The sequence below is a fragment of the Papio anubis genome, chromosome 13 (genome assembly GCF_008728515.1).
Source record: "Papio anubis isolate 15944 chromosome 13, Panubis1.0, whole genome shotgun sequence".
NCBI classification, from domain to species: Eukaryota; Metazoa; Chordata; class Mammalia; order Primates; family Cercopithecidae; genus Papio; species Papio anubis.
The window spans coordinates 87,457,929-87,476,484 of record NC_044988.1 but is presented as its reverse complement, the minus strand read 5'-3'; positions in this window follow the sequence as shown (position 1 = coordinate 87,476,484).

Sequence of the window (18,556 nt, the reverse complement as noted above, 5' to 3'; positions counted from 1 at the left end):
CAAGAAGTGAAAAGACAAAGACCCCTACTCATGGTACTGTAAAGGGGGTCATCTTTTATGTTCAGAGAGAAGATCCAGGAAAGTCTGGGCTCACTGTTGAGTCTGTGGGGTCTGTGCATCTGAAGTCCTCTGAGTTACTTACAGAAGCAGCGTCATTAATCACAGGTAATGAAATTTGTTAAAGAAAGTCAAAACAAGATGGTGTCAACAACTGTCCCCAGAGCTCAAAGTCACTTCATTGTGCTAGACCATAGCCAGCACTGAAATGTGCTCATCTGGCCTCTGTGGGGAAAAAAAAAAAAAATGCATTTATATTCACGGAAGTGATCCCTGTGCTTGCGAATTAGGCACACATCTACGTGGATGAGGCCATCATCTGACTCTGGTGGTTTTCTCCCCTGACTGTGCAATCACTTGGAATAAGATCTTTAGAAACACCAATATGTAGGTGAAACACATTCAAGATTCAATTCGTTTGGTTTGGGCTTGGACAGGAGCATAGTTTAGAAGCCAGTAGATAATTCTAAACATGTGCTCAAAATTGAGACCACCTGGCCTTAGGGGAAGAACCCCTGCATTCTCCCTGTATTACTTCATGTGTTTAACAAGCTTCACTTCTCAATCCCTTCCCTAATATATTACCCCTGTTCAAGGTCAATAAGGAAAAGCACATTTTATAATATGTAGAATATGAACAGTCTGCATGAAAATAATCCGGGCCACTTGTTAAAAATGTGGAGTAAAAATTAATAAGAATTTGTGGAAATGGGTTCCCAGATCATTTTAAACAGGCATTCCAGTATGCTTTTATGAAAAAAAAAAAATTGAGACCCAGCGTTAAGTCCTTGCAAGTGGATGCGGCAGACATATGGTAGCTCCGATGCAGGGCAAAGATTGGCAGCTGTTCAAAAAGTAGCTACTAGCATTTGTTTAATAACAAAAGCAGATCAGAAGATGCTAATGTACTTTCAGCCTTAACCATGTCCGGGTAGATTCTCTTAGAGCCCCACTGACTTGCTGTGCTGTGTCTTGTGGAAAACATGTATAGAATCACCATTTGGCCTAAGAGTTAAGAGTGGCTTGCTATTGGTGAAGCTGTCCACAACTTACATGCCTGGTGCTGGGAGCCCTTCCATCACTCCCAGCACCACTAATAGTACACCCTGAAGCCTTTGTGAGGTTGTCCTTACTCTTTCTAAAGGCCTCTAATTTCAATGATGGACTTCAGCAACTTGCCCAGAGCAATGGTTTATCATGTCTCACTTTATTGTCTCTTTTACCTACAGAGATGTCTACCCGTGTGTTGAAAATGCTCCGAGATCTCCCTATAAAAATATTAAGTACTTAAATGCTGAATCCTGACTCCAGGAACACAAACATTCCCCCATATCAGGGGAAAAGCTTAGGATCTTTGCTGCCGGCATGATCAATTCCTACTTTCCTTGTGCTTAGACTAATCATGTAGGGGACAGTCAGCTCAAGGGCACAAAGTAACATACAGTTTGGCAAAGTTAGTTAAATATGCCAAGCTATAGAAATAAAGAGCACCAGCTAGAGAGTTGAAGACTGGGGATTATGTTGAAATATGTGTGTATCTATCACCTATAAGGTAAGTCGCTAGGGGCAAGGAAATTCACCTCTCTGGGCCTCAGTTCATAAGTTTGTAAAATAGGAGATGCAAAATTTGTCAAGCATTTCTCAAGAAATACAAAGATGTTGTGAGATTAAATTGAGAAAATGATTAGAGCGTGGAACATTGGTTCACACCTGTAATCTCAACACTCTGGGAAGCCAAAGCAAGAGGATCACTGGAGCCCAGGAGTTCAAGACAAGCCTGGGCAGCATAGTGAGACCTCATCTCTACCAAAAAATAAAAAAGAAATAGCTGGGCATTGTGATACATGTCCATAGTCCCAGCTATTCCGAAGGCTGAGGTGAGAGGTTGCTTGAGCCTAGGAGTTTGAGGCTGCAGTAAATCATGATTGCACCACTACACTTCAGCCTGGGTAACAGAGCAATTTCCCATCTCAAAAGGGAAAAAAAAGAAAAAGAAGAGAAAAAATAATGACAATGCTTGGAAAATTCCAAAACCTTGTGTAAAGTTCTCTATAATTTTATATGACTAGAGACAATGGTGTGCTAGCTAGTCATTCCTTAAATAATCAGTGTTCTTGTCCCCAAATCCTGTTCTTTGCAAGTATTATTATCCTCCATTAGTAATTCCTGAAATTTCTTTACTAGAGACAAAATACCATCCTGCCATAAACTGAAGTCACAGTTTGGAGTGCAAATGACTTGCAGAGCATCTCCTATAAAGGGAACAAAATGACACAAAGTGCTAAGAGCAGACGTGTCCCTCAGAACTTCCAGGAAGAGTATACAGACTCTTAGGGCCCCAAAGGGAAGCTGATGTGAAAGGCGGGGGTAAAAAGAGGATGGAACTGTGGAGATTCAAGGTTTCTGAGTACAAGCATGCCAATATTCTTTGGAACAAAATTGAGATCAGTTTTCAAATCAAGAGTAATCTGCCCTTTCAAAACCTCCCTTGACTTGGGAGAAGCTGTAATATGTCATGGGACCCTGAGAGAACCCCACCTGGGACAGACAGAGCATCTTCTCTCAGGGGTTCATGATGAAGGGGTGCTAGGCCTGCTGCAGCCAAGCAGATTGGTGACAGGTCAGCCCTTTTGCAAGGATAAGTTATTTCTTTATAAAAGTATGCTGCATGACGGAGAGGGGAAGGAAACACTAATTCACAGGCTTTTAGTAGCTGACACACTTCACATTCATAACTCAACTTTTGCTTACAGCAACCATTAAACCAGTGGCAGAAGGTTTGAGGCTTCCAAAGGAGCAAGATGACCTTGGTCAGGGTTGATGAAGAAGAGGAGAAAGTGGCAGGATGGAGAGAGATTGAGATCTGCTTTTATAACAATAAAAACAGAATTAAGATCATCCAAGACAATTGCTGCATAACTGTAAAAACTTCTCACCCACACAGATAACCTGACTTTCCATGGTTACACGTTAAAGTCTCATAGATGATCACAGTCAAGAAAAGACTAAAAGAGAATCTAGTTTAACCCCCTAGTTTAACCCCCTCTTTCACATAGGTCCAAAGCAAGTAAGATACCTGTATCCTAAGTGCGTATTCAGAGTGGAGATGGTAGTATAGAAATAATTATTAAAATACATCATTTAGTACATCTGACATTGCTACAAAGTAATTTATCATGTTACATTTTTGACTTACCTTCTTGGCCATTGCATGATCTCGGCTCACTGCAACCTCCACCTCCCAGATTCAAACGATCCTCCCACCTCAGCCTCCCAAGTAGCTGGGACCACAGGCATGCACCACCATGCCCAACTAAATTTTGTATTTTAAGTAGAGATGAGGTTTTTCTATGTTGCCCAGGTTGGTCTCAAACTCCTGAGCTCAAGTGATCCACCCACCTTGGCCCCCCAAACTGCTAGGATTACAGATGTGAGCCACCGTGCCTGGTCTCGATTTACCTTCTGATTTGTAAATGCTAAAAAGTGAAATATTTTCCTTGGTTATTTTCAATTATAGGCAAGATGAAATATGCATGTACCTGCAATGATGCTAGAATTAATTAATGTGTATTAAATACTTACGTACCAGGCACTGTATTAAATGCTTCATATGGATTATCTCATTTAGCCTTCAAGGAACTCTGTGAAACTGGGTGATTTGTTTTCTTTATTTGCAGAAAATAAAACAGAGGCTTACTAAGGTCAAGCCACTTGTTGGTGATCAAGCAGGGAGTAGGAGGCAGAGTTGGTATTCAAATGTATTCTGTAGGCCCTCAATAATCCTGCAGATTTGTTCAAACACTAAAGACAAACTACAAAGTGTAATAGCTATGAACTTAAACTCTGAAGGATAAAGTGTCTGGGTTCAATATGGACTATGCTATTTACTAGCTATGAAACCTTGAGCAAGGTATCCCACCTCTTTTTGCCTGAGTTTTCTTCATTCAAAATGGGGTTATTGTTGGCACATATGTCAGAAGGTTGCTATGAGAACAAAGTAAATATGCAAAGATTATAGAACCAGGTCTGGTACACAGTTTAGGCTTCTTCTTCAATGGAGAATCAGAAAAAAATTAATAAAATATCATCTAAAATCTGAACTTGCTTTTTAGGATTCAACAAATAAATACTGAAAATATATTAAGAGGCAAGCATCGTGACTCCTGCTGGGAAAATATGATGGAAAAGAGTGATATGATCCTCAATAACAAACATGCAGGTTTGTAATAAACAAATAAGTAAACAAACCCACCCTATTTAACCGTCACAAAACCTTTCAAATATTCCAGTTGTTTCACCGATGAGGAAATCGAGATTTAAGAGACACACTTCCTAAAATTTATGAGAATAATGAGAGACTGAACCAGAATTTAAATCTGAGTCCTTATTTTTGTGAGTCTAAATATGTTCTCACCCATTTTGTTATCTTGCATCATAAATGTGGGCGTGTGCTCTAGTTTGAAAAAGAGAAAGAAAAGACAGCTAGTGGCCAAGCTAACAAAGAGAGCCAGATTTCGGACTTCTAGTTCAAATCTCTTTTACCCACAAAATCGGTAAGGAATACACAAGTACTAAACGTTATAAAGAAAATACTGAAATTATCAAAGCTATTTAGATATCAGAACCGAATTTTAGCTTGTTTGGGTCACATTACAGAAGGAAATTTTACCCATATCTGTTGGACAGCCTATCCATCCATACTGTCTGCCATGCACCTCTTTCCACAACCATGAACACCACAGCCAATTATCTTAACAATGAACAAAGGTAGCATAACTTCTACCTCACACCCTATACAAGGATGAACTGCACAGGAATTCAATTCTTAAATGAGAAGGATAAAGTAATTGAAGTTTAAAAAACAAATATGATTTAGGAAGTATTTTTAAAATCAAGACTCAAAAAAAGTCATAAACCACAAAGAAAAACACTGGTGGATTTTAATACATCAAAATTAAATATAACTGTTTAACACATAATATTATAGACAAAGTTAACATACAGTTGTCATACTCAGAGGAGATAATTGCCAAATTAATGACTGATAAAAAATTAGCTAGATTTCCTGCAAAATAGAGAAAAACTACAATACCCAAAGCAAAAATGGGAAATTATTTTGATAGTACAAAATGACAAATATGAAAGTTACTTACTTGGAAAATATCCTCAGTCCCAATTCTGATCAGAACAATGCACATTACAGCAGTAATAAGACATGATTTTGCAAAATTAGAATGGCAACAATCAGAAAAACCAACTCTACATGATTGTGATTATAGGTCAAAATGGTAACCCTCATACACTGCTGATGGGAGAGACATAAACTAACAAGCCACGTGGAAAAATCTCACATGACATTTATCTCATTAGTTTACCTATACTTTAAAGAATAACAACTGTACTCTTATGTATAGGCCTGTGAGAAACTTTTACACTGGTGCACAAAGAGCCATGTATTCCCATTGTACACCGTCCATATTTCAGATGTGGTCATAAAGAGTTGGGTGCAATCTAGGGTCTATCAATAAGACAGCAGATTAATTAAATGAAACACGTGTCCAAAAGTTATACTAAATAATCAGAAAGACTGAGCAATATATATGTGGTGATGTTTGTTTCCCAAAATATGATGTTAAGGAAAAAAACATATGAAAATAATATTTGCAATATAATACAACTTGTCATAATTTAAAATGTCATAAACATGCATATCAAACCATATATTTTTCATACTTTCATAATGTAAATCAATGTATAAAAGTATATTGGAAAGAAATACTTGAAAATAAAATTTATAGGTCTCTGTCAGGAGAGGGAAATAATATTATAAATGTAAAATGCAGAGAAAGCAATAAACTACATGATGACTGTGTATTATGAATATTAAAGTAGCTGTGACTATCTGAAGTAAAAAGAAAAAATAAGGATTTATATATAATAATAATTTACCATTTATTTTGCACTTACTACATGCCTGACTCTGCACTGTCCACTTTCTATTAATTATCACATTTAGCTGTGATAAAACACTAGGAAGCAACAGCTATTTTACAAAGGAGGAAATTGAGGCACCAGGGGGCAAAATTGTCAAAGGTTACAAGGATAGTTAGGGGGCCAACTCAGAATTAATACCTAGGTTGCCATTTTTTTGAATCAAAAAACTATTTTCATTTTCCTATCTCTTTACTATTTCAAGGGAGAGTCCTACCTGGAAGTATACAGATGAAGATAATAAAGTAAAAACTGATTTCAGCCTAGAGCTCCTGTGAATCATTTTAGTTGAGTTTCCAAATGCTAATCACCCTGAGGAATCTACAGCAGCCCAACAAAAGCTTTGATATACTATGCTCTATTTTACATAAGAAGACAATGAATGGGAATGAGACCTCGAACTCTTTTTTTTTTTTTTTTTTTTTTGAGACGGAGTCTCACGCTGTCGCCCATGCTGGAGTGCAGTGGCGCGATCTCGGCTCACTGCAAGCTCCGCCTCCTGGGTTCACGCCATTCTCCTGCCTCAGCCTCCTGAGTAGCTGGGACTACAGGCGCCCACCACCGCGCCCGGCTAATTTTTTGTATTTTTAGTAGAGACGGGGTTTCACTGTGGTCTCGATCTCCTGACCTTGTGATCCGCCCGCCTCGGCCTCCCAAAGTGCTGGGATTACAGGCGTGAGCCACCGCGCCCGGCGAGACCTCGAACTCTTACCTATTGTGTTTGGTCCATGTTAGGTACAAAGTGATTGTTCTCCAAATGAGAAAATGGCTCAATCAAGAGATATGCTTAAGTTGGGGGCTGAAGTGAAATATAAAACAGGTCAAGTTTTAAACAAGAAGCAGGTCAAGACAGAATATTTGAGTTAGAAACTAAATTAAAGGTTTCATCACAAATGGTGAAATCACAAAGGGTTTAATTTACTTGGACATTTGGGTAGCCATTATAAGCAACTGTCAAGACAGAATCAGTATGAAATGTTAGATGCATTTCCATCAATGACTGGAATTTAAAACCACAGAACTAAGCAGGTTTAACGCCAAGGTTGATGTTCAGTCAGCACCACGGACAGCTGCAACAGGCCTTACTGAGGCCGTTGCCCTGTATCAGCTGCCCATAGTTTCTGCCAGCTGAATCCATGATGCTATCCCCTGAGCATTAAAGAGTTTATGTTTCTTGAGTCAGTCTTGTTCTTTGGTGTAAGAAGTTTCAAGCTCTCAGACTCCACAGCCTGTGTGATGGATACACACTAAGGATAGGTGTACAGTTTAGTTTGGAGTTTCATGTTTGAGAAGCTGACTGTAGAGAGTACCTGAGAGTCATCTCGCTGGGGATGACTTCCTTGTCAATATCACTTTTTTTAGGGCCTACCTTCTTTTTCTCTCTGCACTAGATCTGAGGCAGTGGTACTAATGCTTAAGATGGAAACTTCATCCACTACATTTAGTGAGGATAGAAGAATGACTTTCATTAAAACCAAACTTTGTAACAGAAATGATGAAGTCTTATGCAGGGTGTCAATTTTGTTTCTGTGTTTCCATTCAGTAGCCAATTTTCTGTCAATATGCAATGTTTCCCAATTCAAAGGATAACCAAAGGAGGAAAGAAAAGAAAGATGATTCTTTATGAGAGAGTAAGCAGAGATGAGTCATATCACAGGTAGAATAGAGACAAAAAGAGAGCAAACACAGAAGGTGGCATGCATCTGGAAAAAGTATAAAGGAATAAATAATAAGATGTGGATTCTGTTTCTGAAATTCCCAATAAAAAGCTGGGTGGTTTTGGATTGTCATTTAACCTCACTGTGCTTTAGTTTTCTTACACATCAGATGGGAATAGTAAGAACTGCCTTTATGTCTCATAGGACTATTGGAAGGAAGTAAGATAAAACATATGGGAGCTCTTTGGAAAATGTTATATAAACTGCTATTGAAACTTGATAGATTATTATTAATGACAATGTGTGGCAATATAATGTCTTTTAATTGATAATGGTTACGATATGTCAGGAGAAAATTCTATTCTCACCTACATAAGAATGAAATAGTAAGGGAAGTGAAAGCGTAAACATAAGACATTTAGGAAATATTCCTTCAAGATGCAATTGAAAGATATTTCATAACATACAAAGAATCATAATAATGTGAGAAGAGCTAACAGGATATGTCCTTTAAGGCCAAGAAAATATAGAGAAACTCGGGACATCAAAGAAATAGTTAGATTACTTCCTGGGGGAAATGAGATTGTGCAGTGAGAAAGAGAAACCTAGCACAAAGAGAGAACATAAGAAGCTAATAGTAGAAAAATCTATGAGGATCTGATGGGCTATCTCTGCTTCCCTCAAGAGAAGTTCGTCAGATGGTGTTAATGAGCACTTCAGGTGTGGGCACATAAAGGAAGGATTACATTCCATGTGGTCACCCATGTGCCTTTTATGAAATGAGACTAGTGTAAAAATATTGAGGGAATCTTAGAGTTAAACGAATCTCAGAGATTGACTAGCAATTCTCTGCTTCATTCAGAAATTATGAACATGCTTTTTCCTATTTTCAGAGACAGGAAGCTCATTACATCACAAGCTACTCAATTGCGTGATCATATCACAATTTTTGTTCAATAGCTCCTCTTTGTGTGGAGCAGACATTTGCATTTGTGCCGTGTCAAAAAAAGTGGCTTATTCTGTATATCACATATATTCTTATTCCACTCACCTCTCAGAATTTTCTAAGTCTCTACCCTGTACCAGACACCACACTCATCAGTAGAGATTTAAAAATGGAAAAATACATACTTAAATAATCCATAAATCTGAATGCAAAAAATGATTGTAACTATGCACCCTCCTCTGGAGTCCTTCAAATACTTGAATGCAGTAACTGTGTCTTTCCTTGATATTTTATTCTGCTACATAAATATATACAGCTTCACCAAAAATTACTTATTTATTATTGTTTCCAGATATTCTCACCTTCTCATTACTTTTTCTTTTCTGGACATGATCCCATTTTTCAAAGTCCTTCTTAAAATATGAGACCCAATATCTTAAAGGTAAATGAATTAATTTCTTTAGAATATACAGTTAGATAGAAGGTTTGAGTCGTAATGTTTAATAGCTGAGTACTGTGACTATATTTAGCAACAATGTATTGTATATTTCAAAGTAGGTAGAAGAGAGAATTTGAAATGTTCTCAACATATAGAAATGACAAATACTCAGTGATGGAAACCGCAAATATCTTGAATTGATCATTCCACATTCTATGTATGCAACAAATTATCACACGTACCACCAAAATACATAAAATATTATGCATCAATTAAAAATAAATATGATATTGGGCACTTATAAAGTATATTTCATAATCACAGTAAAAAACAAACTTGGGACTCACAGATAGCCCAGCTTTTACTGGAATCATAGCCAAATTTTTAACAGTAGAGAACAGTTGTGGATTTTAGTGAGTTGGGTAGTGGTGGAATAATAAGATAAACTTTGACCTCAGAGTAAAACAATCTGGATTTGAATCTTGTCTCTATCATTTATGAGCTGTAATACCTTGGCTCGGATACCACTCTCTAAGAGTGTTTGATTATGGTTAAAAGAGGAATATTATCTACCTATTTCATAATAGAGTACTGAAAAGAAAAAAGTAAAAACAAAGTGAGATTATATCTATGGAAGTGCTTCATAAACAGTAAAATGTAATGCGAATGTAATATGGCACTGCTATTCTTATAATCAAGTGGGTTGATGCAGAACAAAATGTTCCATTCTGTAATTACACAAATTCAATAAAAATGTGTTATATTCTAACAATTTAAAATTCCTGTGGTAGTAATAGTCTCCATTTATTGAAGGCTTATTATGTGCCAGGCAGTGTGCCAGGTGCTTTACAAACATTATCCCATTTGCTTCCTGTGATACAGACAATGCTATGAGTTTACCAAATCTGTTTTATTTTCGTTTTGGGTACATAGCAAAGCTACATTTTCTAACTTTACCTGTAGTTATTTGGGGGAATGTGACTGAACACAGATCCACCCAGGCCTGCCCATAAAATATCCTGGTCTTCTGTTCTGTATTATTCTGTATTATTTCCCAAACACTCTTTGGATAGAAATAATCAGGTCAATCTCTTGTGTCATAGACTAAAACGATTGAGGATTACAGTTCTTCTGTCAGACGTGGTTCTTGAATGATGTTATAAATCACAGTCTCCTCCCACAAGCTCCCATACTAACCTGACATGCTGGAATATGTTGTGAGCAAGAAATAAACGTTTTGTTTTTGTTTTGTTTTGTTTTGTTTTGTTTCTGGTTTAAGCTACTAAAGCTTTGAGGTTGTTTATTACAAAAGCTCAATAGCAATTATCCCGCCTATTAGAGGTCCTTAAAATATTTACTCTATGCCACAGTCAGGAAAGAATTTCTATAAGACTCTACCAGTATATCTATCAACCAACAACACCTTGGCTTATGAACTTCATTTTATTTCTTTTCTGACCATAGTGATTTTTGACTACTTTGTTCATTGCTTTGTGTTAATGTCCTAGAAAAGAACTCAATATTTGTGGAATAAATATACACATAGATAAAAATATTTTTATTTAGTTGGTTGCTTTTAATCCCAATTTTCTAGATATGGAAATAGTAATGCTGATTTAGGAGTGCATATTTATCTTATTCAAGAGTTCATACTCTTAAGCACTATACCAAACTGGCCCATGTGATCACTCCAGACCCGCAGCTAAGGATGACCACTGTGCTTTTTCAATGGCAACTTTACGTTTTCAAGATGTTATCCCTACTTAAGCACAAATTCTGTGACTCAAAATAATAGGCGTCAAGGGCCAATAAGTTACTGCTAGATCATCTAGTGAAGTCAAAGGATCAATATCGCCTTAACAATAACAAATTTCTTTCCATTCTCCTTTGCTAACCAGGCAGAATGTTGTGCCTTATGGACCAGTGGTCCCAGAAGACTAAATAAAAAAGTCAGAGAAAAAAGTAAGAAAATGAAATGTTTAAGAAAGGGATAATCTTACTAATCTTCATTTTCTCTAAGCTACTGTAAGACATAAAAGAAAAAAAACTAATATTAATTAATTGCATTAAATCACATTTAACACTAATAGGAACATAAAAACTGTTATTTTCCTTATTACTCTAGATGAAATCTTGAGATTTAACAAGATGAAGGTTATTGTACTGGTTCACAGAGCTGTTACATGGTACAGCTTAATTCTAATCTAGTTCTTCAGACTTAAAATCTTCAGCTGTTTGAATTAATATTTTTTCAATGACTTATTGTCACACATTTACCACTACCAATTTAGAATGGAAACACTGTTGTACAAGGTAATGGTTAAGGGCAGAAACTGTAAGAAAGACAGAATTGAGATTAAAATCTGGCTCTGCTGTTAAGGGACCAACAAGTCTTGGGCAGTTTAGCTTTTTGAGACTTCAGTTCCCTTAAATGTATGATGGTGAGATACGGTAGGAGAGTTGTTAGTATTAATTAATTAGTGAATTATTATAATGCTTTCATCATGACTTTCACGTAGTAAATGCTCAAAATGTGAAATAATTTGCATCGTTATTAAACATACTCCAGTCAATATCCTACTGAAAGCTTTTTGATGCTAAAGACTCCACCTTACTCCATAGCATTTGTAGTTTAAAAATGAATAATTTTCTTTTGCTGGATTTATTTTATTAAATTAATATAGATTTTTCAAGCATATACTAAGATCAATGCACAATGCCAGATATTAGGGATACATATACAATTAAGGTAAACTTCACCTTTTAAATCTCATTAAAGTTACATACCATTGGTGACAGTTAGTAACAAAAAGGGACAGAGAAGAATAACAATAAAATTAACAGACTCAACACAGCATTTTTTTAAATATAAAAGACCTTTAGGTGAAATGCAACTTAAATCCATAATAAGAGGAGACTTCCAACTTCAAAGTCCACATTTAAAAATCTTGAAATCCATCACCATTGGTCTTACAAGATACACCAAACAATCTAAAAATCAAGGACTTTTCTTGGAATCAGCAAAGAATGGAAGCTGCAGGGTAAATTTGCACCCTGAAATCTGGAGAGACAAGTTTAGAAAGAGAGGCAACCAAGAGTTGCTTACCTGGGGCAGAAGCTACTAAAACCATAAACTAGCAGGAACACCTAAATGATAGTTGTATTCTTCCACACTTGCATTGCTATAAGGAAATACATGACACTGGGTCATTTGTAAGGACAAAAGGTTTAATTGATTCACAGTTCCTCAGGCTGTACAGAAAGCATGGCTGAGAAGGCTTTAGGAAACTTACACAGTCATGGTGAATACAAAGAGGAAGCAGGTGGGTCTACATGACAGAAACAGGAGGAAGAGAGAGAAGGGGAATGTGCTACACCAAGCTTGTCAAACCTACAGCCTGTGAGTTGCATGGAGCCCAGGATCGCTTTGAAAGTGGCCCAACACAAATTCATAAACTTTCTTGAAATATTATGAGATTTGTTTTGTGATTTTCTTTTTTAGCTCATCAGCTGTTGTTAATGTTAGTGTATTTTATGTGTGTCCCAAGACAATTCTACTTTTTCCAGTGTAACCCAGGGAAGCTAAAAGATTGAACACCCCTGTGCTACACACTTTTAAACAACCAGATCTTGTGAGAACTTGCTCACTATCATAAGAACAACATGGGGGAATTTTATTCCCGTCATTCAATCACCTCCCACCAAGCCCCTCCTCCAATACTGAGGATTACAATTTGACGTGAAATTTGAGCGGGGACACAGAGCCAAATTATATCAGTAGTTTTGACAAATAGGAGGAGAAAGTGTAGGTTAGCATGAAAATTAGAAATTCCCGAAAATTACAGTCATAGAAGTGCCCCCATAAGTTTATGGGCTTTATCTCCAAGAACCCTACTGGGTTATTAGAGTGAAAATATGAGAAAGAACCCCTTAGGGCTCTGGTTGGGAGACAAGAATTCATGAGTGGGAAGTACACTCAGAACTTTCTCTACAACAAAGGCCTACTTCATATGGTAAAAATATTTTGTGAGAGCCTTGCCATACTTTGGGGAAGGGCATTCCTCCCACTCTAGCTTCTTTAGCCTTCTGTGATGGCTAATACTGAGTGTCCACTTGAATGGATTGAAAAATGCAAGGTATTGATCCTGTGTGTGTATGTGAGGATGTTGCCAAATGAAGGTGGCTACACTAAACACCAGATTTTCAATGTAAACAAAACAGCATGTGAGTCAGCATGTCCTTTGAAGCTTTGAAGCTAAACACTGACTACTCCTCTTTAGAAAAGTACAAGATGGCACATTTTTCCAAAATCATGCTGCTTTGTCTACATTGAAAATCTGGTGTTTAGTGTAGCAACCTTCATTTGTGATCTTATCTAGATCTTCTGAATAATTTGTTGCAGCTTCTATATCAGCACTTGCTGCTTCAACTTGTACTTTTATGTTATAGAAATAGCTTTCTTCCTTAAACCTCATGAACCAACCTCTGTTAGCTCCCAACGTTTGTTCCTTAGCTTCCTCACCTCTCTCAGCCTTCATAGAATTGAAGAGAGTTAAGGCCTTGTCTTGGGTTAGGCTTTGACTTAAGGAAATGTTGTGGCAGTTTGATTTATATAAGCCACTAAAACTTTCTTTGTATCAACAATAAGACAATTTTGCTTTCTTATCATTTGTGTGTTCACTGAAGTAGCACTTTTAATTTCTTCCAAGAAACTTCCACAACTTGGCTAACCATTTGGTTCAAGAGATCTATCTTTTCGCCTATCTTGGCTATCTATATGTCTTTTTCTCTAATCTTAATCATTTCTACCTCTTGATTTAAGGTGGGAGTCATGAGACTCTTCCTTTCACTTGAACACACGTTGTTATGTTTCAAGCAATAGGGACAATTCCTTAAAATTAAAAATTTCAATAAGAGAATGTAATTAAACCACTATAGTTTCTATAATACACTTATTAATTCTTGAGGGCAAATAGTGGTAGATTGTACAGCAGAGATCATCAAGTCAAAGTGCAGGTCAACACGAAAAAAAGCCATGAGGAGGGGCGGGAAAGAACAGCTAGTTGGTAAAGCATATAGAACACACACAACATTTATCAATTAAGTTAACTGTCATATGTGAGCACAGTTTTTGGTGCACCAAAACAATGATTAGAGTAACATCAAAGATCACTAATCCCAGATCACCAAAATAAATACAATAATGAAAAAAATTTGAAATGTGAGAATTACCAAAATGTTACACAAAGACATGAAGTGAGTATATGCTACTGGAAAAATGGCACTGATAGATTTGCTTCACGCAGGGTTGTTACAAATGTTTAATTGTTAAAAATTGCAGTAGCTACAAAATACAATAAAGTAAAACACAAGAAAACAAAGTTGGCCTATATGGCAGCTTTATTTGTAATGACCAGAAAATTTTGAGACAACTTGAATTTATTTCCACAAGTGAATGAATACACAAATTATGATATAGTCATGTAACAGAACACTTCTCTGCAATATAAGAGAACAAACTAATAATAGGTGCAACGACATGGATAAATCTCCAAAACTTTATGTTAGTGATAGAAAATAAACAAAAAAGTGCGTTGTGTATGATTCCATTTATATACAATTCTAGAAAACGAAAATTAATCTCTGAGGACAGAAATCGGATCAGTGGTTTTTCATAATTGGGAGTAAAGAGACAGATGGGCTATGAAAAACACAAAAAAACTTTCGGAAGTGATAGAAAGATATATTATCTTTATTGTGGCAATGAGATCACAAGTACATATGCACAACAAACTGTGTTTTTACAACTTATACTTTAAATTGTTTTAAGAAATAAGAATTTTTTAAAATGTACTATGTATTGTCAACCACATCTAATTTGTTTCTCAAGCAATAGATTGTCCAATAATTACAAAATTTTGAAAGGCATTTTAATCCATTCTCTCTATCTTTAAATGAAACATTAAAAGAAAGGCCAATATAAGTCAGTCCTCCGTAACCGTAAGTTCTGCATCTGTGAGTTCTACCAATCATGGATCAAAAGTATTTAGAAAAAGATCCACGAAGTTCCAAAAAGCATAACTTGATTTTGCCAAGCACTGAGTACTCCACTGAATCTGCATGAATGAAGTGATGTGTAGGCCTTGTATTAAGTATTTTAACTGATTTAGAAACAATTTAAAGCATATGGAAGGATGTCTGTAGGTTATATGGAAATATGATGCCATTTTATACAAAAGACTTGAGAATCTTTAGATTTTTGTATCCATGCAAAGTCCTGGAAACAATCCACAGAAGATACCAAGTGATGACCGTATAAACAGTAGATTAAAATGGAGCTACTCTTCTTAAAGTGAGGCTAGGTGGCCTGAAAGTTCCACAGTCTTACTGTCCCTTACTTTCTAGGGGGAAACTCCTGCATTTCCCCCTAGAGAGCCTGGTCTCTTATAAAATAGACAACTAACTCCATGTTTTTTCTAGAAATCTGCAGGTCTGCCAATCAATTGCCATAGCAATCTCAGTGATGACAGTAGCTCATGATTGACTTGGATAAGTCATTTATTTCTATGGTTCTCAATTTACCCATATTCAAAAAAAGACTGATGAATCTTACTACTTATAATTTCTTGAACATTATTAGCTCTAAATAATTTATATGTATAGTTAATAAACTTGTTCTCTATTGTCAATCACATTTATAATCACGTTATATATGTTAACATTTATAGTTAATATACCTATACCATATATATAAAAATTATTTTGTTTGTGCATGTATATGTACACACACATAAGTATATATTTAAAAACCTCTCAAGGTTCAATGTGGGAAATATAAATCAATCTAAATATTTCCAACAGAAAATGATTTAATACAGAGAACTATATTCTTATAAAACTTTTGGAAGGACAGGATTAGGAAAGGTCGGGAAGATGCTAATACCAGAAAGTATTAGTATCTCCAACAATTTTTGCTAACCATATCAGTTACTAACAGCATCAAAGTAAGTAATTTATGGGATAACAAATAGGAGCCACTGACAAAATATCATATCTTCTTTCTGACAAAACCCAGCACCACCTACTGATAGAGTAATCATAGCTTTTTTTTTTTTTTTTTTTTTTTATCTTCCAAATACCTTGCCAGTGCCTTTGAACCTTGTAAAAGTTAAGTTAGAATGGGATGATGAAGTCTAGGAAATGTGGATTTTAGCCTTTTGCTTGCTATGAGACAGAAAATGACCTAATATGGTAAGATGCTAACAGATAATCTAATGTAGGCAGTATTTAATGTGATAAAGGACAAAAGTATAGTGCAAGTAAAAAAATTAAAAAAAAAAAACTAATCATCAGTTACAAAATATTTGTCCAATCAATAAATGGATATGTTCAATGTAGGTTGAAATTACTAGAGCAGGCATTATTGAAAAAACTGAATCAGGTAGGAGTCTTGAACTATGTGAAGATTTTCATTAAAAAAGAGTCAAGTAGAAAGCTCCGTGTATCAGTTGATTTTTGGTGTGTAACAAACCACTCCAACTTTGGGACATTAAGCAGCATCTTTAAGTTATCTCACAATTCTTTGAGTCAATGATTTAGTCTGGGATCTGTTGAAAACTTTTTCTGATCTCCTCTGAGTTCGCTCATACAATTGTGGTCAACTGCTAGATTGCCTGAGGGCTAGTTTATCTAAGATGCCTTCAGCTAGAATGGTTACATCCTGTTATATGTGGTCTCTTCTTCTCCAGTCCACCAGACTTATCTGATTATCCTGGCAACTTGTTAGGTTTCCAGGAGAGAGAGTAGAAACACACAACATCTTTTGGTGAGTGGGTTATGGAAGTCATAGCATGTCAATTCTATGGCAACCTACTGGTCAAAACAGGTGACAACTCTAGTTCGCATTCAGGAAGTAGAGAAAGGAGCCAAATTCTAGAGACTGTGGATGCAGAAAGCCTGAAGAATCATGAGCATTGTTTTTATTGCATGCTATACGACTTTCTGATAATTGATTCAGCCAATATTGTTAAGCTATGTGGACAAGAGTGTTGTTTGTAGGATGGAGGATTAGGGAATGTGGAAGATTAGTTATGTGAACATAGTTTAATTCTGCAGTGTTAGGTAGTATTCGATTTATAGAATCTTGTACTCTGAATATTAGATGTAAAAGAAAGCAAAGATCATCTTTCTCAATGGCTTTGGTTTTTTTAATTTTTTCAATTTCCATAGATTATTGGGAAACAGGTGGTATCTGGTTACATGAATAAGTTCTTTTATGGTGATTTGTGAGATTTTGGTGCAGCCATCACCCGAGCAGTAAACACAGCACCATATTTGTATTCTTTTATTTCCTCATCCCCTTCCCACCCTTTCCCCTGAGTCCCCAAAGTCCATTGTGTCCTTCTTATGCTCAATGGTTTTGTTTTTAGATGACAAATATTTGACCCAAAAATGGCTTTTTTTTTTTTTTTTTTTTTTTTTGAGAGAGTGTCTCGCCCTGTTGCCCAGGCTGAAGTGCAATGGCATGATCTCGGCTCACTGCAACCTCTGCCTCCCAGGTTCAAATGATTCTCCTGCCTCAGCCTCCCATGTAGTTGGAATTACAGGCGCCCGCCACCACATCCAGCTAATTTTTCTATTTTTAATAGAGATGGGTTTTCACCATGTTGGCCAGACTGGTCTTGAACTCCTGACCTCGTAATCCACCCGCCTTGGCCTCCCAAAGTGTTGGGATTACAGGCATAAGCCACCATGTCGGGCTGACCCAGAAATATTAAATGTATTTCTCAAGGTTGTACATCCATCAGGTGTATTCAAATGGGACGGAAACCCTACACATGTCTATTAATCTGAGACTATAAATGTCAAGAAAAAAAAATCATTTATATTTCTCTGGAGTACAATGTAAATTTACAAGACCTGCAGCGGTCTATTTGTGTCTGTGTGCTTTCAGTACATTCAGACACACACACTCTACACACACACGCACACACACACACACCCAATAGGAAAAGAAGATATAAAAGTACCACTCTGCATAGGCCTACTGCCCAATTTTAATTTGGCTCTCCTCCTAATTTCTTTTATACCTGGAGCAGAAGTTATTCCCAGAGCTAATTCATACATACACTGTTTAGCACATGCCATCTGCTTCTGAAACCTGTGGCTGCACAGAACACGTGTCCTGTAAGGTAAGTAGTTTCTGATATCAATCTAGAATTAACGTAGCTCCTGCTTTTCTTTAGGAAAAATATAGAAATAAATAATCGTAATCCTTTTATACAGCCATCTCCTTCTGCTTAGGAACCCTCACAAGGGTATATGAGATGTACTCTCACAATAGTTTCATCAATGTATTCTCCAGAGTGCTTATTGATTTGCACTGAAGGTATTGAATCTCCAATTAAAAGGAAAAAATCCAAATTAGGGAAAAGACCTGTGAAATTATTTTAAATAATATTATAA